At 35.6% G+C, this 26,014-nt stretch overlaps 1 protein-coding gene and 1 non-coding gene across 4 annotated transcripts in view; one reads left to right on the top strand and one right to left on the bottom strand.

Moving 5' to 3' along the window:
• Positions 1 to 26,014, bottom strand: part of bs (serum response factor blistered) — a 423,352-nt gene that overhangs the window by 365,530 nt on the left and 31,808 nt on the right. The gene's annotated exons all lie outside the window — the stretch shown is intronic.
• Positions 4,929 to 5,001, top strand: TRNAS-AGA (transfer RNA serine (anticodon AGA)). The gene has a single exon. It is a non-coding gene; the product is annotated as a tRNA-Ser (tRNA).

Here is a 26,014-nt window from a genome sequence, read left to right as displayed (position 1 = left end):
CACCAAACACAGTTGGGCTCTTCTCAAATACTGGAGATGTTGAACCATTTAAGAAACATAAAATAAAAGAAACGCAGGAAGAAACAAGCAGTCCTACAAAATCTACTCATTCCATTGATCATGCCATGAATTCAAAATTTTCAGAACTATCAGTTGGTGATTACGTATTGGTTCATTACCCACAAACTGGACAATATTATGTTGGATATATAATCCTTCTCAATTATGTGAGTAATATGTGTAGTGTACAATTCATGAGAAGAAGAGAAGGAAAGAACACTTACTTTGTGTACCCTACAAATGACGATATAGATGAAATATCCCCAGACCTAGTTTTAAGCACATTGCCTAAACCTAAGGAAGTTAGGGGAAAATTTATTTTCAACACAAATTTTACTGTGCTAGTTGAGTAAGAATGTTATTGTACTCTCAAAAATTACCTTTTTTTAAAATTATCACTAGGATGTTCTTTACAAACTGTTCAATTCTGACTCTGTAACGTTTGTTACACTGTTGTAACGTTTGTTACTCTAAGTTTTTAATTATTTTCAAGTAACATACATCTGTAGAATTAAAAACGTTTATGTCATTTAGTTCTGTAATCTTCCTAGATTCAAGCTGTATTTTTTTTATCTGACATAAAATATTGTAAGAACAGAGAATCACAACAGTCTTTCACAACTTGAGAATCCATGTCCTTTGATGTAACATTTGTTACATTTTTTCAAATTGTAAACCCAAGAACATGCACCATCACAATATTATATTTTTGGTACTATATAATCTTCACACTATCCTCTATTACCAGGTATGTTCCAAAGCATTGCTCTTGTCTACAGTTGACTGCAGAAAAATGTCAAATGTTCAAATCCATGTAAGAATGTAACGTTTGTTACAATGGAATGACCCTGCTGTAAGCTATATCTAACCCATTATTATTATTATTATTATTATTATTATTATTATTATTGTATCTCCAATGGGGGGGTAGCCCTATTTTACATTTGTATGCTAGGGCTATAGTTTTACACAAAAAATAGGCCTAAGCATAAAACAAATTGAAAAGAAAAATAAATTAGCTTACACAATGGAAATAAAACCTAAACAATCCGTAATTTAAACATTGCGATTGCAAATCAAACATCAGGCATCGATACATACAGAAAACAGTTACAACACATGAACAAAACATTTCTTATAGCGGTACTCTATAACACAATTAAGCAACTTTCCCTAACATACATCATAAATTAATACACAATAGTCACACAAACACAATCAAGCATCCCACAACTATAACTCACATACACAACAAATCAAGCATCCTCTACAACACATACGCTTCAACATGTATCTAACCCCTTAACATGATAATATATGCTCATAGATGGCGCTTATACGTATATCTCATCGAAGTTCCAAGTACTGCTACAATAGTATCGAGTTAAATGTTACAACTGTCCCTTATTTACATTCTGAAAACCTGGCAACCCTAGACTTGGGAGATACGAAACATTTGTGGTCGTATGGATATGTAGTGCTGTCCATGCAGAAAACCAGCCATCGCATCGATCAGAATAAACCGTAATCGGAAGGTACTATGTTTGGACTGTAGGCTGAATATGGTATAACTTCAATGCCTTCCAGTTTTCGACTCTTGGTTTATGTCAAACGTGATCGATGGGCTGTGGCTTTGTTACGTTGGTAAACAACTCGCTTTTGGTTGAGCAAAGACGAATAATTACGCAAAACATTCTAAAAACCATCTAGCTGTTGAGAATATAGATCAGTATCAACGGTCCGATCATCCAGAATACGTTTAAGAGAAGTACAAGGTGGGTCAAAAGTCGCTTTCCCAAAACACTTTCTTACATTTAATTACATTTGACTACACCAGGCATGTCAATTGATGCCCATAGGAGCAAGCGCGCGCTTTAGAGCTCAGGAGAGCCTGAGCGCTTTACAGCGGAAAGGAAAGAGACAGACGAAAGAGGTAGTATATGCCGCTTGGTCGAGCTATATTCAGGGATGGCCAGCACTGATTCAGTAGATAAAAGGGAGAGAACTTATTAAAACTGTATCAATGTTAATTTTTAGATTTGTCTGAGAAATATAAGTGCATTATAAGAATGTAAGTTTTAATTTTAATGCTCATTTTTTACAAGTTTGAGTTTTTTATTCAAAAGAAATATTTTCTCAACTTCGTTTTATAGAAAAGTGAAATTTTCAGATATAGGTCTACTTATTTAGTAGTCTTACAGAATGTTTTCGTAAATCTAATATGCCGTAAATATGTATTACTGAAGATAGTGTGTTGAAGTTTCTGAAAATATTCGCATGGAAATTGTTTGTAAGGAAATGAATGAACAAAGCACCTACTGTTACATCATAAGCAAAAGATACGTGCCCATGTGTTGTAATAATGTCAGCTCTATAGCTTAAGCAGATTTCGAGAAAATAATTTAATATTCTGATGATAGGAAGTTGCTCACCAATATCACCTTAAAAGCATAATGCAATAAGAGTTTTGTTATGGAATATTAGTTACACTTAAAACATATCTAGCACCTAGGTAACTTTGCTTTGTACTGTAATATTGTTTTGATTAGTTTATTGATTACTTTTATAAGGCTAAAGGTACCACCAATATCAATTCCAACTTGTGTCATACTCAATCTGTTTTTTTGGGATATCACTTTCTTTATGAATGATGTCTTTCATCCATTTAGTACAGTATAGTTGTACTGCTATGGAATTTATGTGAATATTCCTTCTTAACTCTTTATTATGTTATTGACATTTAAAACACAACTGCAATATTAAGAAATTGGTATTAATACTTTTGTTTTACAGACAATATAGATAATATCAAACAGAAAGAAGCCATATAAAAATAACGACATAAAATTTCACGTTCCGCCTGAAGTTTGTGCACCACTGTTTTCTTAATCCAACAGGCTGCTTATTAATATACACAACCCTAGATCATATATGTAACAGATATGTCGGGGTTATAGGCTTTGAGGTTAACAACTTTTATCACGTTTACTGCGCTGCCATCTAGTTGTTACATAAGGAGTCACGTCATAATACCCATTTGAATTGCATTAGCGACTGTGCTGCCATCTCGTGTTCGTTTACGGCGGACGGGTGGCGATCCTGGCGGTTGTTCTCTTCAAAGTGCTGCCGATTTTAACGAAGCGAGGAGTTATCTGTTACATATATGATCTAGGACACAACCCTTCATCTTTCCACAGTTAGCGCTTGATGCCCGCGCACGACGTCAAGGTCAGAAAAATGCGCTTGCTTTGACATCACTGGACTACACATTCCTTTACAGATTTGGTTCAAAATGCTGGCCCTGTTTCTCCAACACAATTCACAACGTTTAGACACTGATTTACATGGCAAGACATAACTCACGATTTTAATCGATTTTCACGAGTGACTGTTCGATAATCTGTCGCAACTGATGCAGATACAGCGGTTTCTGAGCAAAAACATAATTTTTTTCAGGACATTCCACAACGAAAAATTCCATGGCGTCAGGTCGCATGGGCCTGTTTTGCCACAACGGCCAATCTATTCATGGAATTGCTGCTTCAAGAAGTCCCTCACTCCTACACCAAAATGAGGTCGTGCTCCATCCTGTTGTCATGTCAACTGCATATCGGCAAAACGAGGGCTGTTTTGAAGACATACATCCGAAAAACAGTTGACGTACGAACATGGCTGCCAACCCATCACTTATTACACCAACTATTCGTTTGTTCAAATTATGACATCTGTATACGTATACAAATATGAAACCTAAGAAAGACTATTGGGGAAAGCAACTTTTGATCCACCTTGTATATTTCAATATTACGTCACACACAACATAGTCGTGTGCCTGAAGCGGGTTTGTCGAGCTACGGGTTGTACTTCTTACTTACAGAGCACCGGTACCCACTGGTTTCCATTCTCTAGATTGCGTGAAGAAATAACTTACTTTTCATCGCAAGTACGATTCTCTTCAAAATAGGTCACGTAAAGGATTTTGGAAATAGCTGACAGCAGATCTCAACCCTTCAGACGCTTTATGCAGAATCGATTCGTATAGTTCTTGTTGAGGCCGATTACTCGTGTACATATTTAGGCAGGGTCCGAGTCGAACGCTGTGAAACAAAATTCTGTGACGGATGTTTTAAGAGGAATTCGCGTTTGTTGCTACGGGATTGTATACATTGCTATGCTATCGCTTAAATAAAGTCATGTTAGCGGGTTTCCACCAATTTACACAGATTAATGCATAAATTAGTGACAGTGGGGCATTACTTTCGGAACGATCCTCGTATTTAGACCTACTATACATATGAACAAAAATTAATGAAGTAATTAATTAATTAACTAAATTATATTTTATTTAACAACGCTTGCAGTTGCCGAGGTTATATCAGCGTCGCCGGTATGGCGAAATTTTGTCTGTAATAAAGGAAAACATCGAAGGAGGAAGGTTCGATCCGGTGCTGTGGATTGAATTCGGCGTAGCTCAGTAGTCAGAGCGCTTGGTACGAAGAATCAAGGGCCGGGGTTCGATCCCCGGCGCCGGAGCGAATTTTTCTCCTAAAATATTAAGTGCCAATATTACAGATAAATTCTGTAGGACAAATTAATATATATATATATATATATATATATATATATATATATATATATATATATAAAATATTCTCTCAGCTAGCAGTGCATAATAACTGTGGATTCCCGGCCAACAAATCACTCAGCTGAGTGCGCTCCTAGTACAATGGCAATTGTCATTGGATACGTCAATATATATATATATATATATATATATATATATATATATATATATATGCCTAACTTGGAGTCAGGCCACAAAGGGAAACATCGAAGGAGGAAGCTTCGATCCGCTGCTGTGGATTGAATTCGGCGTAGCTCAGTGGTCAGAGCGCTTGGTACAGAGAACCAAGGACCCGGGTTCGATCCCCGGCGCCGGAGCGAATTTTTCCCCAAAAATATTAAGTGTCAACACATTTTTAGCTTCAGAATACTAACAAATTAAATAAATTATACTTCTGAATAGTTTATTCTTTAATTGTAATATTCTTGTACCCTTAAAACTAAAGAAAAAAAGGAAATTTTTTAATGTCAAATTAGCGTAACTCTGAAAATACTAAGAATAGGACTCGTGCTTATGACATTTTTTGCTCTAAATGTTTTCGGAATATGCTCCGTAAATGGCGGTAACTCCTCGTGAATCACCCTGTATAAATCATATCATCGTCACAATCATCACCCACTACATGGCGCAATAGCCAAATTTATTCCTCCAAAATGCCTCAATTCCTTGCTAATGTAAGTTATATCTTCCAGTTCATTGTTACCGGTACCATAACAGATTTCGCATCAGCCTTAAACGAATCTGCCCACCTCCTTTGTCTTCTCGCATATAATTATTTTCAAAGTAGGCGATGCGAACACACAAACGTAAAATTATCCCAATCCATCATACTTCTGCAAGCAACCTGTTTGTCCACATCTGGACTGCATGCTGTAAACATACGTCCACTTCAATTATAACAAACACTGCCTTAACTCAACAAGAAAAATGCTTTAACCTAACAACTTTATGACAAAAAGATGGGAAACCTTAATGTTATCCCGGAGTAGCAAAACATGTCACTTAATATATTCATCGCCATAATCATAATCATAAACAATACTGGGTAGGTCTGAGTTAAGGTTGTCTTAAAAGATGGTTCCAACTCTTTTTTCACTCTGCCAACATATCATTTTCCTCTTGATTTGTATCGTAGCTACAGTTCAAATGAATCATATGTTAACTATATCTCAATAGAAGATGTTAGATCAATCGTTATCCTCCTTATTACAAACATATGCGTGTGTACAAATATAATTTGTAATAAGTAGAAATGAGAATTTTATGTTCTATAAACATATTAAATAATATCTTAAAATTACGCAAATATATATTTATGGTTGTAAAGTGTAGTAATGCGTCTCAAATAGCTTCTCTATCCAATTCCCATCCTCACCTGCTCGTGGTACAACCTGCTTTAACTAACGAGGCTCTGGGACCGAGTTACAGCGTTATGGCTGTTCCAACGACATGGAGGAAATGCCATGTAATGCCTGTCCAGAGGCTATATAAAGTGGCAGCCCCACCACTGGACTTACCTGGCGATTGTCTTGTAAACTATTCTGGGGAAATTCAATTACAGTGAAGTCTCAAATGGTAAATAGTCGGCTGGATAAAACTTACAACTTTAGTCTATGGATCAGAAGCCTGGACTTTGACAAAAAATATGTTCAACGTATAACTACCAACGAAATGAAATTCAAGAGGAAAAGGGCGCGATACACACTTTGGGATAGGTCCGCCGAGTTAGGTCTATGGTAGCGTGTCTGCCTCCAGACTAGTCGGACCGGGTTCGATTCTGGCGGGGTTAGAAATTTTCATGTAAAATTTCTACCTCGGGACTATGAGAGATGGCGGTGCGCAACTTCTAATCACTAGATTGTGCACTAATATGCCTGGGTTAAATCCCAAATCTCTCCGCAGTGCATATGAAGAGAAGGCATAAGTCACTGTTGATAGGGATTCGTCCGTCAGACGGGACGTTAAGCCTGGCGGCCCCCTTGATGCTATTTGACAGGAGTAGGCTCAAGGTTGCCAGATTTTATATATACCAAGAAGGGACATCTTTTCTTCATCATATACAGCACTTTCGTTTTGTTGAAGAAAAAGGAATAAAAATTAACCGTCTACATGCAGTTGAAGTGACTAATATGAATTCCAAAATTTCAATTTTAATAAAAGAATATATTGTAGGTACAGGTTTCCAAGTACAAAACAATATTTATCTGGCTGACTTACAGCCAAATTATTGTTTTGTATTAGTACATCACGTTTCTCTCGCATCTTTGTGAAGGGCTTGTGGCAATATTATGTCATGCGAAATTATTAAGTTCAAGACTTAATAGTAGTTCTGTCTCATAGATTTCCCAAGCTGTTTATTATTGATTGTAAAGCACAAATTCCAAAAGATGGCATCACATGCGCAAAATAACCTACATTAAAGTGCAATGTTTATTTTGATTACAATGGCATAAAATTTAATTTTGTGACTTAGCATATTAGTGCTCCAACGCCACTATTTGACATAATTACAGTATACATCTTCGGAGATTATTATACATATTTATCACTAGACTTTAGCATTCTCAACAAGTTTTTTTTATGTACTAGACATTTCTGATGAACGTCTCTTTTTAAATGTTAAGAAATATTATATTCACCACCGAATTCGCTGTCACAAACCTTGCACTTGCCAAAATATTCGTTTTTTCCAATGTGCAAACCTACTTTGTCAAGAAAAGTAATTTAAATTTAATGTAATTATTTAGACCTAGAAGAAAATAGTTACTAGGTAATGAGAAAATTATAAGACACATCACTTTATTTTTACCAACATTTTTAACATTAACCTGGCTATACTCGGAAACACTGTTTCCCCCTTCCATTACAGGAGTTTGATGTTACTGGTGCAATATGTAAACAAATCATTTTACTAGGTATAGGAGGAGAGAAAAGTAGTGTATCCATTTATGTTGTAGGGAAATACGATATTACGATTTTCAGTTTGATGATCACTTTTACGGAATTTATCAAAATACAGTAGAGTAGTAACATTTTTTTTCAAAAACTCAACATTTCAGGCGGCTATGTTCGTTATATAATGTCTACTTTATTTAGCATATTAATTATTGATGTTATCATACAATATAGAGAGTGCATTTAAATTGAGGGGGTCATAAGTAAAGGGCTGTAAGTGCACTTAAGTTACTTTTGAGAAAATGGGGTTTAAATATTTAAGCTTTCGTAAAATCGGTGAAATTTTTTATTTAAATTTTAATGTGTGATGCGATTAAAATATCCCTTTGCCACTAAAATTTTAGATACTTTTGCTTACAATGGATGCACTTAACTCATGTTATTACAAATGTCACTAGCATTCCTTTGCTTCTAGCCACCTCAATTCAAAAAAAGCTAATCTGAAGTTTTAAACAAGTTGCTGAAAATGGTTGCCGTTCATTACAATGCAGGCTTCAATTCAGTACGCATATTATTAAAAACATTTTGAAGCATATTCTATGAAATTGAATTTATCGTTTCTTGAATATAATTTTTAGCACGATATTATTAATATAGGTTGTTTCTTCTATAGAAAACGCAATCATATTTATGAAACACACTATACACTGCAGTGTTTACTTCACTGCTTGAAGACTTCGAATGCAACAGCGGCCGTAAGTTTGTGTGTCTGATGGGAGCAAGGACATTAGTGAAGGGGTGAGAGTGAAGTACATTCAGAAATGCAGGTACAATAAAAATGCAAGTAAAAATAAAATGATGTCCCTGTACAAGTGATGTTAATTTTCTGAATGAGGGACTTTTTGCGTCCCGCCTCGAATCGAAGCGGGACTCGGAATTTTTATATGAAAATCGGGACATGTCCCGCCAAATCGGGACATCTGGCAACCCTGATGTAGGTTACGTCCCGGCACCGGGTCTCCCCTTCCCCTTCCTCAACTTCATCATCACTCATTCCAGACACTACACTTATATACATACACTCACCCTAGTACACGACATAACTCTCCACAGATACACATCATGCACAGTTTGGCCCGCCGAAGTGGTGTACAACTAGAAAATGTGTCACAGTCCTGCCATCTATCCGCAATATGCGGAACCCGAATCACGTAAAGTGAAGTGGGTAGACATTGGATACATACATGCATTCGTATACAGTATACGGAGCAGCTGGCTATGCGCTCGAAGGTCCGGGGTTCGTGTTTTTCACGTGACCAAACGTCCGATATTCACTCAACCTATCAAATTGAGTATCAGGTCTTCCTAGGGGTAAAAGGCGGTCGGAACGTGGTGCCGAGGTTAGAGAATGCATGGAGCTATACCTCCCTGCCCTCATGGCATGTATGGGAATACCTTCACCTTACAGAATATGATACTAGTGTCCTTTCACTCTTTTGTACAACATTTACTTGAAATAACATTGTGATGCCGTACAATTGTCGTCTCCATATTCTTTTCTTTTCTGAGAGTCTCAATCTTCTGTCATTTAACATGAATTTAAAGGCTCAGAAAGTCCTCTCCACATCACACGACGTCACTGGACACATTTTGTAATACGAAATACACTTTGTTGCTAATTCAACTTCACTGCAAAATATTACTTGATCGTCACTGGTTAGCGACTTACCTTCTTCCGCCCACAGATTTAACAACCAGTTACAGCTGGCTTTTACCTTTCCCCAGTATTGTTTATCAAGAAAGAAGACGTCGGTTCCAAATTTTTCTGTAATGCACAAGTTGTTAAATGTTATCTGTTGTTGGCATCTTGCTGCTATTCTTCTTTACAGGACATTGAATGTTGCCTGTTACGAATAGCAGTATTCGGTCGTAATGTAACCGATCAACTAAAGTCCATATTCAACCAGAATGATATTTTTTATTTGCATATGCCATTCTACGATCAATTCCCAATAAATTAGGAGGAGTAATTGCTCTAGCAATCTCATAACCATGCCTTAATAATTATTATCTTAATTTTAATAGTTTTATCATATATAATAATTGCAATAATTTTTCACACTGAAATCCTCCACCCCAACGCAATTACGTACCGGTACCTAAAGCCAGAGGCGCATGAAGCGCGATGTAACGGCATACAATTCTTAGCCCTAGTGATCAGTAAATCGCGGAATTTAATGCAATTTTATGTTTTTGTTGATTTGGCATGTTGAAAAAGTGAAAGTGGGTCTTTGCCGATCATGGTTTTTATGCTCGAATGAAACGTGCATAAATGCATATTTCGGGGATTTTTCCTTTTAAATGAATATACATTTTTATTTTGCATATTTAAATGTATGTATTAACTTTCCTTGTTTTGTCCGATTTATTATCGAATTTCAAATTTTCTCTTTGACAAATATAAGAATCATTTCCAAGAAATATAGAAAGTGTGTCAGAATAGTACATTATGCAACGAGCCTATAATGAAGGTAATTAAGAAGTGAGTATGGATATTTATGAAACGAGCGCAAGCGAGTTTCATAATTTTCATACGAGCTTCTTAATTACCATTATAGGCGAGTTTCATACGACTTTTTATGCTCGACCATATTTCTAAATTGATATTATTAAGTTTAATTGTATCTGATCTTCAGCAATGTCCCGTATGTTGTGAGATGTGCGCAGACGCGAAAGTATTGATTTTTTTCGAGGAACAGATGTCCACATTGACCTTGCTAGGCCATAAGAACCTACAGAGATAACATTGAAATTAAATTAGACATTGAAAAATGAGATGACAAACTGTATTTATTTCAATATTATTTACAATTAACGCTAATTATTATAGTAACAGAACATAACCTTCTGCGACAGTATTGGATTTCCAGCCTTCGTGACTTTTCGCTAATTCTCTTTCGATTGCATATCCGAGAATAATCGATACTTGCGGTTTTATAACGGTAGAAAGCTGACCTGTCATTGACTGAACAGTTGTAACCTGAGTCGTCATTGGCTGAAAGACCTGACCTTTAATGAGTAGGTGTACTTTAATGACATGCATTAAAGGTCTGCTACCAGGTGTATAATTACTACGTTTCGGCACAGTCGAGCATAAATAAAATTATTTAATTCTGTTGAGGACTTGAAATTTCTGAAACGACACTGGATACTTGTCGCTAGTGTATAGATTGGGTCGTTTTCCACTTTAACATGAGGCTAACTGCTATTTTGTATACATATTAGCTGTGTAAGTGTAATTTTTCAGGAGCAAGGGCGAAAATATGCGTCGCCTAGATGTTATTCAGACTTTTACCACATTTTACTCTCATTTGCACTCTTTGCTGATGATTTGGTTATTTGGACGTCACATAAAACCAACGCAGTAGAGAAACTTCGAAATTCCATCCAGTCAACATTAGTGGCACTTGAAACCTGGTGTTCAAATAACATATCAGTGAACACAGAAAAAACAAACTTTCAACTCTTCTCATTAAGAAAGAAACCAGTAAAAATAAATCTAAACTATAGAGATGATAAGTTATATAGAACTGAAAATGCAAATTACCTGGGTATACATTTCGACAATAAGCTCACATGGAGAAATCACATTGAACAGATCAGCACAAAGGCAACAAATCGTTTTAAATTACTAAAAAGACTGGCAGGAACAAAATGGGGTAGCTCAAGGAGTACACTCAATACAACCTACAACACATACATAAAGCCTATCTTAACGTACTGTGGTGAAGCACTAATAGCCTCATCAACCACAAATAAACAGATATTAGAACGCACTCAAAACCAAGCTTTACGTCTCATCACTGGTGCAATCAAAACTACTCCAATTGAAGCCATGCAAATAATGACATCTAATAAACCAGTTGTAAGAGATCTTGAAACACAAGCCCTTTTAACCTATTAAAAATTAAGAAGGCTTCCAAATTGGGATAAATGGAGTAAATACAAAGATTCTAAATTTACATTGAGGACCCAAAACGGATACATACAAGAGGTAGAAAAGCTTAAACAAAATCTTGAAATACCAAGTGAAAAGGAAAACTTGCTGTCTCGATATAATCCACTTAATAACTTCAAAGTAACCTGTTGCCTTGATCTTGATGAAGTCTTCAACAAAAAAGATATAAATCCAGAAGTAGCAAAAGCTATTGCTCTACAAACAATTAATAGAAAATATCCACAAAAGGATTGGTTATATATTTACACTGACGGATCTCTCATGGATCAAAATGAAGGATCTGGAGCAGGAGCTATTTGCCAATACTTTTCTCTTTATAAAAATGTTGGCAAGTACACAACAAATTTTGATGGCGAAGTTGAAGCCATTTATACATCACTTCAAAATGTATTTGTTTGGCTAAACCAGTGCAAAAACACAGTCATCCTGTCTGACTCCAAAGCTGCAATCCAGTCCATCAGCTCAACTACATCCCCTAAAATGGAAAAAGTAAAAGAAATTCATTGCATGGTAAAACAAATTCAAATGCTAAATAAAAAAGTGGTCTTCCAATGGATCCCGGCCCACTGTGGACTGAACGGTAACGAGAAAGCAGATATTTTAGCAAAGAAAGGAACTTATATCAACTTAAAAACAAATTTCAAGTTCCCATATGAATCAATAAAACGAGTCGTAAAAAGAATAAGTAACAGCGAACAGACAAAACATCAAAATTCAAAATGGAAAGAATCATTTAAAGATCCAAAACTAATCCCTGATCTACCTCGAAAATCTGCCGTGGCCATGTTTAGATTGATTACTGGTCATGATTGCCTCAGTAAACACCTCCATCGTATTGGAGTACTGAATTCACCTAAATGCTTACTGTGCACCAGAGAAGAGGACATGGAGATGGAGCACCTGGCTAATTGTGAAACTCTTAGGACATTTGTGGACCTTCCATCAAAATATTGGGAAGCAAGAAGGATGGTGACTTCATTGTTAAATCCAGAGCATTAGATACACACACACACACACACTCATTTAGTGAATGTACTTAGACACATGCAACAATAAAGTCACGTATTGTTGAGGTCATGGAACTGCTGCGAAGAAAATTCTGCTGGTGAGCTCTGATTTCATAGAAACAAAACAATGTATTTAAACACCTGCGACAATGCATAGTGCGCAAATTTTCATTTCAACAAGTTTTACTGCACATCAAGCGAAGAACCGGTACATGATCGCTCTGCTTACAAATTTAACCGTCGACATGCAGAAAGAAAAAAGTAATACAGATGGGAGGTTATTCGAAAATAACCGGTTATCGGTTAACCGGTTATTTTAAAATTAATTTAACCTGAGGAAGGTTAACCGATCAAAAATAACCGGTTAACCGAGTATTTTTCGGTTATTATTATTTGAAATTGTAACGTTAAAAAATTATTCACGAAAACAAATTGAGAGGTTATTTAAAATAGAAATTAAATAACAATTAGCAATCAACTGCAAACCAACCAGAAGATAGGTGAAAGAACATGCTAAAAATCATCAATGACGTCCCTGATCAAAATACGAGTACAAATACTAAGAGGTTATGAAATTGAATTTAGTTAATTACTTTACTCACATTAGAGTCATAGTAAGATGAATAAAAGAATAGCAAAATTGCATCATTTTTATAATAATAATCTCGATTATGAAACATTCTGATGAGCAATTTATTCTCCTATAACCAATATTGACGTCAAAATTTCTCGCCGTTTGAAATGCTTCAAAACCCGCATATATATTATAAGTAAATCAGAGAAAGTCGGGATTAAAAATCAAAATAACCGGTTATTTTTGCCCATCCCTAAGAAGTACTGTATCACAAAAAATGTATTGAAGAAATTGGTTTCGGAAGAAAAATGTTTTTTACTGATGGAAAAATCGTCTTCTATGCAATATGGCTTCTTAACACTTATTACTTTAAATTATTTTCATTTATATCGTATTATTAAACTTTTAAAATGTATTTTTACTGCATATATTTCAATTTTTAGCGCATATTTCAACAGTTTTTTAATTCATAGTTGCATACATATTTTGAGGCTTTTTAGTGCATAAAGTTCCTGGTCTAGTAATTAGAAACAGACTTCAGAGTATTCTATTGCGTCCTAGAATTTAACATTTTTCCAATGTTTCGAAACTACTAACTTATATTTGAACATAATCAGCTTCTATGAGGAGCAAACACACTGTAATACGGTATTAGAAAATTTGAACACATTCTTTTGAAAAGAGAGAAGTTAATTTGTATGTAGTTTCGAAACTGTGGAAATGCAATATTGCCGGACATGGGGGAATAGCCAAAAGTCTATTTCTGATGAGGTGGATACACGTTACTACTATGTATATTAATATTGTTAATACATCACTGTATAGACAGCTTATGATAATATTAATGTGATATTTTATCTGTATGTTATCAACTGCGTGTTATCTAGTGTCGATGGAATTAGTGATAGCGAGATTATTCCATGCGTTGTGAAATGTATTCAGTATTATTTTGCTGTAGCTGTTTCCAGATATCAATTATTTATGAACTTGGGTAAATTTCAGGAAAAGCGTTTGGAGATCTAAACTATTTCTTGAATTGATCTATTTCGTGAGCCAATAGCCTTTATCATACTTTCATCAGATGAGTGTTTCCTTGTTGCCTTCCCATTACATGTCAAACTTTCTGCATCATCGAAATCTCTTTGTTCATCGCGTCTCTGAACATTCCATATCCCGATGCATTTTTTGTTAGTTCTTCAGCTCAACATGGAAATCGTTTCGCGCTCAATCTTAAAGTATTCTCTAATTATTTTGCTGACTGCTTTGATAGTTCCGATCAGGTTGAAAATTTTGTTAACTGTTACTCCCTAATCGATACGCATTTTACTTGGGTTCTGAATCTTTTACAGCTCGTAAAGATCACATTTATCTATTACTGATAGATAAAGTTTCAAATTAAAATCGAACCTTCAAAAAAAATTAGCACCTAAGGAAGCTTAGAATTTGTAGCACTTAAGAAAGCTTACTTCTTGTCTTCTTTACTATAAATAACAATACACATATCTCTTTTATGCACAAAATAAATAAATATCCCAACTTACATCTTCAACTCTGAACAACAGGCGAAGGTTTCTCCAATGATAAAGTTCCTCTAATGATAAAGAGTAAACACTATAATCGTACGGATAGTAGCCTATCTGAGTGAAACAGCGTAACTTTCAAGGATAAAATAGTTTTTTATTAGAAAAGTATTCATTTGGGACAGACTATTAGATCAGAATTTTTTGTTATACTCTATCCAAGGAATAAGCTCTTAAAATCTCTACAGTTATATGTATGTTCACCGTTGTGGCTGAGAGATTAGCGAGTTTAACTCCGAACCCAGCGGTCAGGACGAGTTGCCTGGGTGAGTTTTTTTCGGGGTTTTTCCCTCACTCCTATAGATGAATATCAGGTAACTTTGTTAGGCGATTGCAACCCCACTCATCTTCGCCACTCCCCGTTTCTGGTTTTTCAGATCACTCTACCGGCGGCCTCCCGAAGCTACTGGCTCTCTCGACCGGCCTCCGTGGAATGTAGTTAAGCGACGTTGGATGCTTCTGCAACGAGCACCCGAGGCGGATATTCTCGGGGGAGGAGTTTCGCCTCGGACCGACAGGGGGGCCTTGGGGGAAGTTGCCGAAGCAGGAATGGTATATGGATTTCTGTCGGCTGTAGAGACCGGTCGTTAAGGAGTCATGTGGTTAGGGCGGTGCGCATAGGGGATCTGTGGCATGCAACTCATTCCATATCGAGGGTTAGCGCAACAGATCTCAACAGGTCGCAGTGCTGGGCCATCCGTGCCCCTCCTCAGTTAAATTCCATTCCATTCCACCACTCTGTATATAATACATAATTAAGCGAACATAGTGGAGTAATGGAAGTCTTGTATGCGGAAGACCAGAGGTTCGATCCCAGGGGCCGGCTATCCTGACTTGAGTTTATTGTGTTTTCACAAGGCGAATACTGGGATAATACCGATTTGTAAGGACCATGGCCCGACTCCTTTCCAATTCTAATTAACCCTTCACCGCCACTCCTCATATATTATACCATACTCCACAATAGGACGACTTCCTGTCCGTGAGTAACGCCCCGGCAAAACGTGCCTTCTAGCGAACATGACGAAGAACCACGTCAGTGCAGAGGAATATGAATAAGACTTAAAATATGTTGAATTACTCTATATAATGAACATCACCAAATGCTAAACTATCCACCAAATGCTAAACTATCACAAAAGGGAAACGACCAAGTATTCTTCCCAACAGACTAAAGAATAGTTAACTTGAAGCCGAAACGGACCAAGTACTGCTTAATTCACGATTAGATCTAGATGATGATGATGATTATGATGACGATGATGATGAAAAATTAAGTTGTGGATTACCTCCTTCAGATAATAAAGCCATAATTTTTTGTTATAATTTAAGAATGTTTATTTACATTGCAGTTAAAGATCACTGTAATAAAAAAACACTGGTAAAATTACTTAAATCGTCATACAAAACACACTAACTACAAGAATTAGGCTCAGACCAATAATTTTGTGAATAACAGAAGAAATGTAGTAAACAGAGTGAAATTCTTAAGGAAAGTAGTACATTATATCAGACCTGATGAAAGGAATATAAACATTCTGCAGGAATTTCAAATTGTACCAATTCTACGCCATATAATTATTTTGAATAAATTTTATTCAGCTTCCTCCAAGTGAAGGCTGCCCAGAAGACAAAGCTTACCAAAAATTGTTGTTTTTTTTTAGTAAATGGTAGGTACACAATTATAATGCAAAAAAAACAATGGAGAAGGAAAAGAAAAAGAAATAACACAATTATAAATAATTGAAGACGACTAAACAAAAGATCATTAATTCCAGAAAGAAAAAAAAAACATAAAATTTCCTAGTACGGTATCCATTTGCTTTCAGGTGATCACAATCGTCTATTTAGCACTAGTTGCAAGACCCAACTTAAGTGAGCAGATCGCCATAGGAAAGAGATCAATCTATTTACGTGTAGAGATGGTTTCTTAGGATTTTTATAGATCCCTTCACTGCAGACAGAGATATTTCAGTCACAAGAGTTTGTCCTAGACCAAACTGCTTGCAAAAATGCGCGAATCTTTTTGTGATGGTCCCTCTAGCCCCAATCAGTAATCCAATAACTTCGATCGACGTTACAGGATATTTTTCCTTATAATATGGTATAGTGGGATCGTATTGTCGAATTTTTCCTGATGTACCTCAGCAGGTTGATTTTCATATGTTTCCATCCTTACAGTTAGATCAATTACGAATCCGCTTGTTGATCTTGTCGGGATAGCGATGATGTCAATGCGCCTTGTATTGAATGAAAAGTCACGTCCTTCGAATGAACGAAAAAATCATGTGCTTAAATTTAACGATTCTAGAATTCTACATCAATTTACAAATTATAACTCCAACAGGAAGTGATAGGCCTATGGTTTCCACAGAAACTAATTGAAGGGCTTTTAAAAAAACAATCACAGTCCAAAAATGCAAATTTGAGATATTAAGCATGTGGTGACCATATTGTAGTGGCCAGCTACTGAATTAGTTGTTAGTGGAAAAAACACCATAGTCATATGTTATGGGAGTGGAAATTTTCAGTGGTTTTCATAAAATAACCATAGTCCAATTTATTTATTTATTTATTTACTTTTTGTAAAAACAGCCATTGTCCAGGACATTGTCTTGAAACATTTATCCATACAATTTTAACTGTAGCAGATTGGCAGTACTGCTTCTGTACGCGGGAAAAGCCACCTCAGAGACAAATACTTCAGCACGTGGATTGTTGTATTAGTTACGGAGTCATCTTTAGGTCCAGAAGTAACGTAAGAAACTAAAGGAGAAGAAACAGGATATAATAAAGAAAAAGAAGATTAAAGGACAGGCACACTTCAGCCTCAACAGACTATTTTTTTTTCTTAAAACAATCATTGTCCACAGTTACCTACATTTTTACATATGTTTCTGTGAGGCAATTTAAGTTATTTAAAGTACCATAATCAATTTCGAATTTTGAAGAATATTCATATACGAGTATTACAATAGTATTGTAAAATCTTTGTTTTTTATGTAATTTTTGCTTGCAATAAAAATCTTTGTAAATCTTTGTAACGTACTTCAATTTTCCCAAGCTTCTACAACACCTTAAGAAATAGCATGATGAATTTCATACTTTAAGCATGGATGAATATAATATAATAGGATGCGAAACTGCGGTCAGCACCATCTGGCGGCAGGGGGCTCAAATAAGATGATCAGCGTCCAACGGCGTAGGTGGTGAACATTAGATATTGCTCGAGGAGTCAAGATGGCAGACAAAAACTTGCTAATAAGTGAACTAACGTGATACTACGTGTGTGTATAAGCAGTGTATGTTAAACAGTGATGTTTATGGACGTTGTAAAATAGTGTTGTTGAATGTATTGTAAAGTAATAGTAATATAATAAACTGAACTATCTAAGTAGTTCTTGCAGACTTTTCCATTGCGCTATACAATAAATACCCAAAGAATACAATCCCAATTATCTAACCTTTTGCTTTATTTTTTGTCTCTGTCTGGTTATATTTTAATTGGGTAGTGTAAAATAGATCGTCTCTTTTATCTTCCTCTTGGCTACGGTAAGAATTTTCAGCAGAATATGCTGTGAGGAATAAAAATGTAAATGTTTTATTTTAAATTGGGTTAGTTTTGAATATCGATGAGGGTGGGAGGGAATACTTTCTGCACAGTTTAACATTTTCGTCACCAGGTGCGCTGCTAAATACATGGAGTAATTAGTTACTCTTTTCGCTACTTGGTGCGCTGCTAGATGTAATAACGCCCCTCTTCCTAACAGGTGGCAGCAAGATCAATTTCTACAACATCGCCTATAGTATGTGTTACGGGAAACTCAGTCAGTTTCGCATCCTATTATATATTTATCAATCCTTTAAGTATCAACAACACCCATGCCAGACATTTTTTTGTTTCTCCTGAAAATTTATGTTTTCGGACTATGGTTGTTTTTCCAAAAAAAACCCTTCAATTGATAGGACCCGGAACATGACAAGAAAGAAAGAAAAAAAAAACTTTGGAGAGGAGAACTACCTTCAATACTCCGTCATAACTTCATTAATAATAGACAGAACAAATTCTGCATAACAGAGTCAGCAAGAATAAACGGTATAGGTTAATATGAACTTCCAAGGCTGACTCTTAATTTACATAAATTAAGTCAATTACGTCGCTATTAAGTTTCAGTTCGGTTCGGAAATCGAGAGCTGACTCCGATAGAGCTTGCAATCGCTTGCACGCCACGGAGTATCGATAATTCCACCTACCACAAATTATTAATTGAAAGCATTATGTAAGCATTTGTATTATTTATCTTATAAGTGGCTTAAATTTACCATTATTTGTGAGAGATGTTTATGACACGAACGTATATCGTTACGAGCCTCATCTTCCTTCTTTGCTCTTCACTTCAGAGCCTCTACCGGTTTCTACAGGTCACTCCTCTCTCGCAAATTGCTCTTCTATACCTAGGATCTTGTAGTTAAATGTGTAGTGCTTGTTTGGGTAGCCTATACAGCACGTGTGTTATCTATTGAAGCCAATTACCCTACCAGTAACACTGTTACAGTGACGATCACGTAAGAGTAGTTCCTAAAAGGCTGATTTGGCCATCTCTTCAGTGTTGCCAACTAATACCACATATCACTAAAGAGGGTAAAGTCACAATGCCAAGTACTGAAATAATAACAGGCCTAATAATAATAATAATAATAATAATAATAATAATAATAATAATAATATAAATGGTTCAATGATTTGTGAAAGAATACACCGTGTCCGAAATGAAACCTACCGATAAAGAAATGAACTAACTAGACATCCATGGAAGTTACATACGGCCAGCTTGAACTAAAATGTAGAGAATCTCAACAAGTTTTTATGTCGTGAAATTGGCGAACCTGTTATTCCTATTGTTGTGTATACACAGATTGTTTTCCAAAATGGCTCCATTCACACTGCGAGAAAAAGTGCAGTGCTGTTATTAGTTAGCAGAGTTTAGGTTTCCGGTTTCAGTTCAGCGGAAATTTCGTGAAAAATACGGCCATGCAGCTCCTGATAGGCACACCACTGTTCAGTGGCACAAACATTTGCTATAAAATGGAAACTTTCAACGACATGGTGGCGGCGGTATAAAGAGAACGACGGATGAAAACGTCGAAGCCATTCGTGAAGCATTTACACGAAGTCCACGGGAATCTGTCAGGCAAGCAGTTGAAACGTTACATAATCATTTCCCGGGACGATGGATTGGTCGTGGTAGTCCTATTGCATGGCCCCCCACGATCTCCTGATCTTACACCATTGGACTTTTTTCTTTGGGGATTCGTGAAAGACCGTGTCTACAACACCAGGGTGGATAACCTTCAAGTGTTACGTCAAAGGTTTATCGACACAGTAAGATCTGTAACTCCGCAGATATTACACAATGCCTGGAGAGAGATTGAATACAGGTTAGATGTGTGTCGTGCTATTACATGGGGACATGTTGAGATTTACTGATGGTGACATAAACTTGAGTTGATTAATATTTTCTCCTAATTTGTTTTTGTGTGTCATAATTAAGAAATAAATTATTTAGTATCTTTATCGGTAGGTTTCATTTCGGACGCGGTGTATATTTTCCTCCTGAACCTCTCGCACATTATGTTGGTAGTTAGTAGGTTAGTAGATCTATGATCCAGTATTAAAATGTATTTTGTCTCAACATGAAATTCATTGCTTTGACTGAACAGTTTACGATTCACGAGATCTAACCTAAAAATGTATTTTGTTTGACCACGTGAAATGATTAGTACGAATTCCGAAAACAGAATAGCCTACCACTTTGAAGTACCCTACTTAAAACACATACTCTTAAGTCGTTACCATACGATTTCCTCTCTTGGACATTTTAATAAAAATCTGAACACTAAGAAATATATTTCTGCCCATTAGCTACGTGCATGTTTCATATCAAGTAGTAAGTCTATAAGTTATATCTTATTTAATTACACTTACCTGAATATAGTGTTAATTGGAATTACAACTAATTCATTATTAATTACGTTCAAAATTCCCAAGCTTAGAGACTTCCAGTTCAACAGTTTCCTTTACTATAAACCAAAATTAATGCTGCCAACGTAACAGTCATAAAATAAATGCCAATTGTATTTGTCAGTACTCATAATTCGAAACAAAGTTGGTAAAAGAAAATTCAACCTGTCATCCACCATGTAGTAATAGGGGAAAAATGGTTTAAGTTTCACTCTTAGGATATTACACAAGCTGATCCGGACTATAGATATTGCCCAGTCTTTCCTGATCCTCAGTTCTCTTTGTATTTAATAATTTACAGTTTCTCGCGTCCTAAAAAGTATATTTCTGGAATCTGTATTCTATTGCCAATGCAACGCTTAAGCTCTTGTAAATAGAAACCACATGGCAATCCTCGAGAGCTGTTTCATTACTGACGATCTACCTCTACCGCAGCGGTCATCAGCACACTGCACCCTCGGGCTAGCGTCCCTTACCCGCGGAGAAGACACTGCACTATGGTGCTTTCGTGGCTGCTGGCGGGTATGCTCTCTGCCTCTTCCTGTTCCACGACGGGGCATAACACGTTGCTCCGCTTACCCTTTACCCATTTCAGCGAGTACAGACGACCATTGCGTCTACCGTCTTACACACAGTGCGACACTAAAAGTATTATTTTAAGGTTATTTATATAACTAAATCGGTTTATGACTAATGACGCCGCGTCGTCTTCCAATGCCCAAAGCCCTTTCTTCTCTGTTCTTCTTGGAGGTGTCTACTTTCCACTTTCTGTAGAATCTAGGATTCCCTCAAGCAAGCTTCTTTTCGGTCTTCCCTTTTTCCTTCATTCCAGTGGTACCCAGATCAATGCCTGTTTAGGCAATCTATCATTTCCACAAACTGAAGATGTTCGTACCATTTCAGCTATTTCGTCTCTCATTTCTTCTGCAATGCCCTTTTTTTTAGTACATCAATTTTCTCTCTTATTATTTAATTTATAATTTTCTCACTCCTAGATATTCTTACGGATCTTCTTAGAAAGTCCATTCTATTATTTGAATGTTCTTATCAAAAGTATTTGGGATTTGTCAAACTTCTGACGCGTAATAGCACAGTCTAGTATATACAGTCACGAAGCTTGAGTTGTTGAGGTTGCTAGGAACAATAGACTGTGAAGGTACTATTTCGCATTGTCTGTAATGAGGCGATAGTAGCAATCCTAGTGGTTAGCAACTATCTATGGATGCGTATTTATTACATATTGAGCTTCGTGACTGTATATGCGAGACTGTGGTAATAGTCTGATTGACACTGCGGTCAAAATGTATTTTATTATAGTATTAAATGTTTGACGTTTTCTACTTTTATTAATACAAGTTTGCTCCAGATTATAGCATTTAAAGCATTTATTACTTTACGGGATTGAGTGATTCGTTCTATTTCCCTGTTAAAAATTTAAATCCTAAATACTTAAATTCAGTAACCGGTTTTACATAATTTTCATTATCTATTTGAAGATCTCTTCGTCTACTCCCAATACAATGATATCCTGTTTTATCTATATGCATTTCTAGGCCCCATTTACAATATTCTTCTTTTAATTTACATGTCATATAGGCCTATTCAACGACACCTTTTTCTTGGACAATAATACTTGATCATCTTCAAAATGGAGATAATAATACATAATCGTAACTAAGGTTAGAACAACGTAACTTAATTTTTACCAATAATAAAACTGAAGTACCAGGTAACGCCGTAACTTTTAGTCTAACTTACAATGAAAGTTACACATGCTAGAAATAAATTATTTATTCTCTCTCATTTGCAAACGGTCTTTTACAGATAGTTGTGTACGCTATAATCAGTGGTTGAGTTAATAGTGTAAAACAAAATTATTTAATCTCTTCAAGCTTATTAACTCTGTGACAAAGTAATTGTGCAAGTTTGCAAAACAATATTTCCATTTCTTAATTAAACTCATTTAATGAAATTACATTTTTAATTTTAGATTCATTTTCTTAACCACAATTTATTCTGTTGGGTTTACAATGCTAACAACTTCTGACAAACCAAATACAAATAAAATAAAACCAATATACATTTGATAATCACCGCCAATTACATTGTAGGTGATTTCCTGCAACAACGAAGTACCATTTTTCTCGATCCATCCACTGATCATCTAATAAATTCCCTTCCGTCATAGCCTCTAAAATATAGTAGGCCTATTCTATATTCTTCGTGGTCGATCTTTCTTCTTTTTCTTGCTAGAATCCAATTATATGTGATTTCTGGCATCCTGTTCTCAGACATTCTAGTAGCAGTCCATACCATGTTAACATGCTGCCTTGTTAATAAATCCTCCAAAATATTTAGTTGAACTCCCAGTTTGTCCCTGGTGATATTTATACTTCCGACTTTTTGTGATACCTAGCAGAGTTCCTCAAATAATACTGCTGAACAGGGAAAAACAAATTTAGAAAATTAGTCAATTCTTGTCATGTTTGAGACAATTAAAATTACTATGACAATAGAAATCGAAAATTAGCTATTCATTTTACATTAGTTTGTACCAATACAGTAACAATAGGAAAATGTACATACACTAAGGTAAGAAAAATTGCTACAATGGTGGGAACACTAAAACAGCTTTTTCCAGTTCTTAATCGTATTTGTGTTAGGTATTCCCAGGAGCAGGTATTTATGGAGATAAAATATTATCATTTGTGTGTGTGTTTTTTTATATTGGTGTCGGCGGAGATTGTTGTTAATGTTATGTTTTATTTAACGACGCTCGCAACTGCAGAGGTTATATCAGCGTCGCCGGATGTGCCGGAATTTTGTCCCGCAGAAGTTCTTTTACATGCCAGTAAATCTACTGACATGACCCTGAGACTGTTGTAGATTGATTTGTACTCTTGGCGGAGATTAATGAAATTTGGAAAATACAATTATTTTGGAATTGGATTATTAAACTGAATATGAATATTACTTTCCAAATAATTAACATTAAAGGTTGGTTGGATTCTGGTAAAGTTGCGGTATGGCCAATAGACAAGATCTGTTGGATTGAGGCTGTATTTAACACACATTCATTAAAACGAAATAAAAAAAAAAAACATGCAGCTCTCAAATTAAAACTTTCATATCATTAGTGAAATGTTGAATTCCTCGTCTTTTGAGTTCACTAATGTAATCAGAACACCTGGAATACCAAGTAATGTAGCCTACTTGGATATATAACAAATTCAAGCGAAAAAAATCCAAAAAAAGAAAAAAGAAACTCAGAATATGAACTTCGTTATAAAACGACGCAATAGTAGGTTAATAATTCGCGAATGTGTTCATATTTCGCTATCAGAACTTTATTTCGCAATTATTTGAGATTGTTTTATCCGTATATTATTAATCAGAATCACTTAATTCGTAAAGATTAGTAAAAATCTATTCTGTATCTATTATGTCGTTATTTCGCGATCTCCATAAATACCCGGCCCTGGGTATTCCAGAAGTATACGAGCCGTTCAGAGCAAAAGTGGTCTAAGTCAAAATTGGGTAGTGAGGTTTAAAGTAAAAATTCTGTAAAATACAGCGCAAAGTAGCAATTAATATGTCCGTCTTGCTATCCACTGACTACTAATAGTTTAAATAAATTGAATATTAATTGCTACTTTGCGCTGTATTTTACAGAACGTTTACTTTAACCCTCATTACCTATTTTTTACTTACACCACTCCTACTATGAACGGCTCATATAATGAATAAGCAGTCGCGGACAGCCGATAAGGGGTGGTTCTCCAGCTTGGGGGTTGGGCGAAGGGTTAACAACCCATCACCGTAAAAAAAAATAGCTTGTTGCGAAACCCCAATCATGCTAGGGACTGGATTAATCTTGCTCAGGACAGGGAACGATGGCAGGCTTATGTGAGAGCGGCAATGAATCTCTGGGTTTCTTAAAAGCCATTTGTAAGTAATGTAAGTATTCCAGAAGTAAATGTTTCCTGCTCAATATTGTCATTTAAATAAAAGTCTCATGTCGTTTCCGACAAACGTCTGATACGTGTTTATATGAACACTGGTGATTTATTGGCTACCAATGCGTGAAAGTGACAGTTTGAGTGATTTATGTTACGTTGTGTGAGTAGTACTGGTAGGTAGCTTTTGCTACGTGTATGGGGAAGTGACACTGTTTTCACAAAAACAGAAAATAACATTAATATGAAAAGTCTTGGAAATAACTTGAAACGCATTTATATAGTTTAATGGTAGCATATGATTTCCAACTAAGGAATAAAACATGAATATATGCTAAAATCCGCTTCCTAGTTATGAACAACTAGTTCTATTTAATACTAGCCGTACCCGTGCGCTCCGCTGCACCTGTTAGAAATAAATATAAAGTAATTACATAATTAAAATAGGACGTTTGATCCAGGGAACAACTTTTACAACAGCGCAAGATAATCTGCTTCGCTCATTACCCAATTTTTTTTTTGCATTGCATTTATTGCATATATATTTTATGTATTTTAACACGATTCAATTGAGCATAGTTAAAATTTGAATTATAAAATAATGGATTGCTAAGCTAACGTACTATTACTGCATACTAAATCAATACACTCTCGTTGTTCGTTAATTCTCTGAGATTAAAATGAGTGTACATAAATATTATTTTAAGAAATACAGAAAACGAATGTACAAAATAGCCCATCAAATTTTCTGTGCATAAAAAGCTATTTGAATCTTACCTGTCCTCGATTTACTCAGACGTTACTGTAATAACATTATAGCATTATGTCCATCTAGAGAAACTACACTTTCCAATGGTGAAATAATAATTAATTATACAAATCGGTTAATTTAGATTCTGATATTACTTCATACAAACACAGAAACATTCTCTGTAGGCTATGTTTAATAGCTTTCGATTGTTGATGTCCAAGGCCCCTGTTTCGATTGTTGTTGTCCAAGGCCCCTTATAGACAAAGTCATTTGTTCTTAATTCATTACACCGTCTTAGATGGCGTTATTTTAATTTTAAAACTCATTTATCTCATTAAATATCAGTCCTATCAAAATTTTGTAAAGAATAAAACTTATCGGAAATCATTTTTAAAGAAACTTTTGTTATGTAACATTTTTCACAAAAATCAATAATAAGCGAGATATTCGATTTATTTAATTCAGGCCCCCTTATAACCCCCCTTTTAAATTAAGTATTTTGAATGCCATATAGCCTAAAATCTAAG

This window comes from Periplaneta americana, chromosome 7 (assembly GCF_040183065.1).
Source record: "Periplaneta americana isolate PAMFEO1 chromosome 7, P.americana_PAMFEO1_priV1, whole genome shotgun sequence".
In the NCBI taxonomy this organism is placed as follows: Eukaryota; Metazoa; Arthropoda; class Insecta; order Blattodea; family Blattidae; genus Periplaneta; species Periplaneta americana.
Note: the sequence above shows the minus strand (reverse complement) of the source record. Positions and strands in the feature narration are given on the sequence as shown.